The sequence below is a fragment of the Euprymna scolopes genome, chromosome 25, assembly GCF_053919585.1.
Source record: "Euprymna scolopes isolate OS-2025 chromosome 25, ASM5391958v1, whole genome shotgun sequence".
NCBI classification, from domain to species: Eukaryota; Metazoa; Mollusca; class Cephalopoda; order Sepiida; family Sepiolidae; genus Euprymna; species Euprymna scolopes.
Genome location: NC_136506.1, coordinates 82,890,857 through 82,898,356, shown reverse-complemented (window position 1 = coordinate 82,898,356; position 7,500 = coordinate 82,890,857). Strand labels below are relative to the sequence as shown.

At 28.3% G+C, this 7,500-nt stretch overlaps 1 protein-coding gene across 3 annotated transcripts in view; it reads right to left on the bottom strand.

The window, feature by feature from the left end:
- Positions 1–7,500, bottom strand: part of LOC145247470 (tyrosine 3-monooxygenase-like) — a 650,093-nt gene that overhangs the window by 121,060 nt on the left and 521,533 nt on the right. The gene's annotated exons all lie outside the window — the stretch shown is intronic.

Below are 7,500 nucleotides of genomic sequence, written 5' to 3'. Positions count from 1 at the left end.
AATTCATTGTTGCTCATTATTCGTGCTGTTGCTCGGAAGTGTTTTGATGTATTGCCACAGCTTTCTTTGCAGTTGTTCAGACAGTAGGTTGCAGTTTCTTTCTGCCCGAGCAGTGTTCATTCTGAACTATTATCCTGATCATTATATCCAAAGGAAGCTTCTGTCAAGCGCAATGAGATACGAAATCCCGAACAGAATTATTTCTGGTTGCTTCCGTATTACATCAGTCATCTGCTTTCCGTGACCTCACATTACCCTAATCGGAGGCTGAAGTGGGTTCTCGACCTTGCTCAAAGGTCTTCTAGAGACTAACGGTGGAAAGTGACGCCTGTATCAAGGCAATGCAGAAAAATATGCTATGAAGCTGTTCCTGTTTCTAATCATAATCATCGGCGGTCACTCGTGTCCGAGTAAGACTGTTGTGGCTTCTGTGGGTCCTCAGGTGAGCATAGAGCCCAAGCCTGGACCCAATTTTTCTTGTGCAATTTGGGCAGATAAAGGTAGTGGTGGTGGGGTTGGGTTGGGTGTGTCTGGTTAATAATCTGTCCTTTCTGTGCTTGCGTTTATCCTCAGCAGCTTGGTTTAGGTCACTGCTATAAAGCGCAGCACCTTCGTGGACAGCGCTCCTCCATGCCAACCTGCTCCCAGCCACGCCTTCCCATGTCTCAAGGTTCATGTGAAACCGCTTTAAATTTACTTTGATGTTGTCCTTATACCTCATCTTTTGGCCACCCTGGGCACGCTTTCCCTCAACAAGCTGAGAGTAGAAAATCTGTTTTGGGTCGTTTCCATCATCCCTGTTTCTAATAGAATGATGGAAACGACCCTTTCGTTAAGCAATTGTTCTTTTTTACTTGTTTTTTTTTTAGTCTTTACAAAATGTCAATCATCGTTTCGTCATCTGATTCATACACGTTTCGTTTTTTTTTTTTTACACAGTGATCACCACTTATCAAGGCCCGGAAGCCACTCAGGGATAAGGGTTATTGCAAGTACATTACGTTAGTGTGGAGATTTGATGAAGTGTTTACTTAAGGGGGCGATTCATTAGGAATTTGTTAACGTTGGACTTGAAGACATCCAAATTGTAGTCCGGTGGGAAGCAGGCAGACGGAACAGAGTTCCACAGGCGTACAGTTCTAAGAAAGAAGCTTTGTTCATGGAATCCACGTTTTGATTTAGGCACAGATATAGAGAGGGGGAAATTTTTCACAGTGGATTCAGCTAGACGGGGTTTTTCGTGAAAGATTGGCGAGGGGGGACCAGAGATTGGAGTTCAGACGAGCACCTGCCATGGAAATAACGATAAAAGAAGGATAGGCTCGCAACGTCTCTTCTGTGAGAGAGAGGTTGCAGGGTAGAGAAAAGGGCATCCCCCACTAAGCCACGAAGTCTATTTTGTACTCTGTCAAGGCAGGATAGGCTGTTTTTAGCAGCTCCTGCCCAGATATGGCAACAGTATTCCATCCTTGCTGCTGATTAATTTGTTTAGTAGGCGTCATATATTTATTTTATTGTTTTATTTTACGGCATATCAACCCTTTCCCGATTGTTTAATGCTGAATCCGGTTATTTAGGAAAATATTTTTATATTTCATGTTCTTTATATCTTACAAATATTTATTCATGGTTGTTTTTTGTAGAGGAAAATTGTTTGTTTTTTCTTAGTTTTGACTGTGAAGTAGAGGACGAAGTTTTGCAACGGAAAATGAAAAATAATAACATCAATGTTTGGTCAGGAGGGCAGTATCTTCAGACAGCTTGATCTGGTAGACCATGAGATATATTTGTAGTGTGTAATGGTAGATTATATTTAACCCATATATGTAACCATGAGAGGTCCTACCGCTTCGAGTAAGAATAAACTTCTAGAAATGCTCTATGTATGCGTAAATGTTTATTTTCAAATTGTTAGTATACGAAGAATAGTGAAGGCCTCCTTTCCTCGGGCTAAGATCTCCTCTAACATGTTTAGGTAGAATACGGTTAATACGTTTGGTTTTGTTGTTTTTGACACAGGTTGAAAAACAGATATGCGCAAGATTCTGCGTGCGTTTACAGATTAGCAAAAAAAAAAAAAAAAAAAAAAAAAAAAAGATGGCGGAAAAAACAAATCGTTTTGTTTGATATCAAACTAATCAATAAAAAAACATTACAGAAAAAGAGGAGATTAACTGTTTCTATTCTTATTAGAAAGTTTAATCAAAAATGTTCTAAATGTGAGTTTTTAACTTCAGTCTTTTTTGCTTTTTCTCATGCAGTAATCAAGAGCCACGACAGGGTCCGCAATTCAATCATATATATATATATATATATATATATATATATATATATATATATATATATACATACATACATATATATATACATACATACATATATATATATACATACATACATATATATATATAGATACATATATATATATGTATGTATGTATGTATATATATATATGTACATATATATGCATATATACATACATATATATACATATATATATATATACATATATGTATATAAGGCTATATTTCTGTTTATCTGTCTGTCTCCATATTTTTAAACTCTTTAGCCGGTTAAAATAGTTTTTATGGGGTTAAAAATGGGTCAAAATTGAAAAATTCGTTAAACATTTTGTACATTCATCTTTCTTTATTTTAAATCTTTAATCCGCTCATATGTGTGTCACGTTGATACAGTGGTAACGTCACCAGCTTTGAATGCTACAGTTTCGGTTTCGATTCTAGCTGATAACACCCAAATATTTTTTTTATTTTTTTAATCACGAATAGAATAATATATACGAAATCGGCACAGATTAAAATATCATATTTAAACGTATTTTACGCCTGGGTAAAGCCGGGTGCCCCCGCTAGTATATATATATATATATATATATATATATATATATATATATATATATATATATATAGGATACCCTAATAATACAACTTGCTACATGAATACTCTATGCAACGTTCCCAAGAGATGTTTAGGAATCCAGAATCCAGTAGAATGGAGCACTTTCCCACTACCATCATGACGTAAGAGCATAGCTTGATAGTCACCTGCGAAACAGATAGTTAGGATGAAGAGGAAGTATCGAGTACTGTCCGCGCTCACAAGATTTGACACCCTTCCCATGGATTTTTCTCTTTTTTGGAGGCAGGTGGAAGATGGGAGGTGGAGGCAGGTGGGAGATGCATTAGCTGAAAGCAACCATTGAAAGAAGATGTGTCATCATACCAATTGGACTGATTAGGAACGTTTTCGATTTAATCAGATAGCGTTATTAGTTTGTTCACAGTATTTTGATGTATGAAACTTTTCTTTCTCATAATAAATGTTGATTTTATGGTCATTTAAAGAGTGTATACATTTTATGTGGGCACCCTGTATATATATATATATATATATATATATATATATATATATATATATATATATTGAAATGAATATTAACAGTTATTTTTAGACCTACAGACACTAAAGTTTCATGCTTACGAAATCAGTAGTGTAGGAAGTGATGATAACTGCCAATCAGGAGATTCGAGTCCAATCACAAAGCCATCGTTGAATCCGTTAGCTGTATTCTACCTCCAGGCTACCAGAAATTAAAACAGGAGTTGAGAAAAATTAAGTATCTATAAGTCGGCGAGCATGAACACTAAATAGTCAGAGAGTATTCAGCGACAGAAAAAGTCGGAAATGGAATATATATAGATGCATTGCAATGGTGTCTTAGCTGTTAATCCAAATAAGCTCGGGAGTTTATAAAATAGTGCCCAATAAAAAGTAAAGTTATATTGTTATATACTTTTCTTTATTTATACAAACATTGTTAACTACATATGTGCATACATGTTTCAGTTGTAATTTCTGTAAAAATTAAGCGTCAAAAGGCCACTAGTCTCACCTGGTTATAAAATGTGAATGTACAAGATTTTTTTTCCAAACTTTTGTTAGTATAAAAAACTAATAACATATTTTTCCTTTCCTTGGCTTCCTCGTATAAAGTGGTATAAAGTCGTATAAAGGGGTATAAAGTGGTATAAAGCCGTATAAAGGGGTATAAAGTGGTATAAAGTCGTATAAAGGGGTATAAAGTGCTATAAAGTGATATAAAGTCGTATAAAGTCGTATAAAGTGGTATAAAGTCGTATAAATTGGTATAAAGTCGTATAAAGTCGTATAAAGTGGTATAAAATCGTATAAAGTGGTATAAAGTCGTATAAAGTGGTATAAAGTCGTACAAAGTCGTATAAATTGGTATAAAGCCGTATAAAGTCGTATAAAGTGGTATAAAATCGTATAAAGTCGTATAAAGTGGTATAAAGTGGTATAAAGTCGTACAAAGTCGTATAAATTGGTATAAAATCGTATAAAGTCGTATAAATTGGTATAAAGTCGTATAAAGTCGTATAAAGTGGTATAAAATCGTATAAAGTCGTAGAAAGTCGTATAAAGTGGTAGAATCAGAAAAAATAGTAACTGGATATGGTCACCGGAAATGAAGATAAACATATACAAAAACAAACAAAAACATGCAAGGTAACTTGAACTGTTTTCGATTAGTTTGATTAGTATCGATCTAGAATTTCTGAGTTTTGTTTTTTTTATTCCTGCACAATTTTGACAACACATTTTCTTTGATCTTTTCCGAAAGCAATCATGAAATCAGTCCGCATAAAAAGTTTTAAATCAATTCTGAATACTTCTTGTTGCTCAGATTTGCCAAAATCCTTGTCTAAAAAAATTGTTTTTATAATTGTTTAGAAAATTAACCAAACTTGCATAAAAGTTTAGCATATAAGACATTTTTACTGGTTTTAATTCTATTAGTCAATCAATATTATTGGTTCAATCATTAAATCAAAACAATTATATTTGTTCAATCATTAAATTTAATCAATATTATTTGTTCAATCATTTAATTAAATCAATATTATTGGTTCAATCATTTAATTAAATCAATATTGTTGGTCCAATCATTAAATTAAATCAAAATTATTTGTTCAATCATTTAATTAAATCAATATTATTGGTTCAATTATTAAATTAAATCAATATTATTTGTTCAATCATTTAATTAAATGAATATTATTGGTTAAATTATTAAATTAAATCAATATTATTGGTTCAATCATTTAATTAAATCAATATTATTTGTTCAATCATTAAATTAAATCAATATTATTTGTTCAATCATTAAATTAAATCAATATTATTTGTTCAATCATTAAATTAAATCAATATTATTGGTTCAATCATTTAATTAAATCAATATTATTTGTTCAATCATTAAATTAAATCAATATTATTCGTTCAATCATTAAATTAAATCAAAATTATTTGTTCAATCATTAAATCAAATCAATTATATTTGTTCAATCATTAAATTAAATCAATTATATTTGTTCAATCATTAAATTAAATCAAAAGTATTTGTTCAATCATTTAATTAAATCAATATTATTTGTTCAATCATTAAATTAAATCAATATTATTTGTTCAATCATTTAATTAAATCAATTATATTTGTTCAATCATTAAATTAAATCAATTATATTTGTTCAATCATTAAATTAAATCAATATTATTTGTTCAATCATTAAATTAAATCAATATTATTTGTTCAATCATTAAATTAAATCAATTATATTTGTTCAATCATTAAATTAAATCAAAAGTATTTGTTCAATCATTTAATTAAATCAAAAGTATTTGTTCAATCATTAAATTAAATCAATATTATTTGTTCAATCATTAAATTAAATCAATATTATTCGTTCAATCATTAAATTAAATCAATATTATTTGTTCAATCATTAAATCAAATCAATTATATTTGTTCAATCATTAAATTAAATCAATTATATTTGTTCAATCATTAAATTAAATCAAAAGTATTTGTTCAATCATTTAATTAAATCAATATTATTTGTTCAATCATTAAATTAAATCAATATTATTTGTTCAATCATTTAATTAAATCAATATTATTTGTTCAATCATTAAATTAAATCAATATTATTTGTTCAATCATTAAATTAAATCAATTATATTTGTTCAATCATTAAATTAAATCAATATTATTTGTTCAATCATTAAATTAAATCAATATTATTTGTTCAATCATTAAATTAAATCAATTATATTTGTTCAATCATTAAATTAAATCAATTATATTTGTTCAATCATTAAATTAAATCAATTATATTTGTTCAATCATTAAATTAAATCAATTATATTTGTTCAATCATTAAATTAAATCAATATTATTGGTTCAATCATTAAATTAAATCAATTATATTTGTTCAATCATTAAATTAAATCAATATTATTTGTTCAATCATTAAATTAAATCAATATTATTCGTTCAATCATTTAATTAAATCAATATTGTTGGTCCAATCATTAAATTAAATCAATATTATTTGTTCAATCATTTAATTAAATCAATATTATTTGTTCAATCATTTAATTAAATCAATATTATTTGTTCAATCATTTAATTAAATCAATATTGTTGGTCCAATCATTAAATTAAATCAATATTATTTGTTCAATCATTTAATTAAATCAATATTATTTGTTCAATCATTTAATTAAATCAATATTGTTGGTCCAATCATTAAATTAAATCAATATTATTTGTTCAATCATTTAATTAAATCAATATTATTTGTTCAATCATTTAATTAAATCAATATTGTTGGTCCAATCATTAAATTAAATCAAAAGTATTTGTTCAATCATTTAATTAAATCAATATTATTGGTTCAATTATTTAATTAAATCAATATTATTTGTTCAATCATTTAATTAAATCAATATTATTTGTTCAATCATTTAATTAAATCAATATTATTGGTTCAATTATTTAATTAAATCAATATTATTTGTTCAATCATTTAATTAAATCAATATTATTGATTCAATTATAAAATTAAATCAATATTATTTGTTCAATCATTTAATTAAATCAATATTGTTGGCCCAATCATTAAATTAAATCAATATTATTTGTTTAATCATTTAATTAAATCAATATTATTGGTTCAATCATTTAATTAAATCAATATTATTGATTTAATAATTTAATTGAATCAATATTATTGGTTCAATTAATGTTTGTTTGGTTGTTTGGTTTTACGGCATATCAAATCTTTTCGGGTTATTTAATGCCGAATCCACTAATTTCGGAAATAGTATTCATGTTGCATCCAGTTATTTTGTAGAAGGTTTTTATTCTTCAAACTTTTTGTATCTTCAATTACTAGTTTGTAGTGTTTGGTTTGGTTATTTTATAGTGGATTTTATTGTTTTGTTTTTTGTCCTGCCGAACATGATGGAGTTTTGCAATAGGAGAGGGAAAAGTGTAACAATATTAATCTTTGATACATTTTAAGTTAGGAAACCAGTCAGGAAGTTGGAGCGATAGAAAGAGAAAAGGAAGAGGGAAAAGGGGGTGAAAGGTGGTTGTTGTTGATTTTGGTTTTG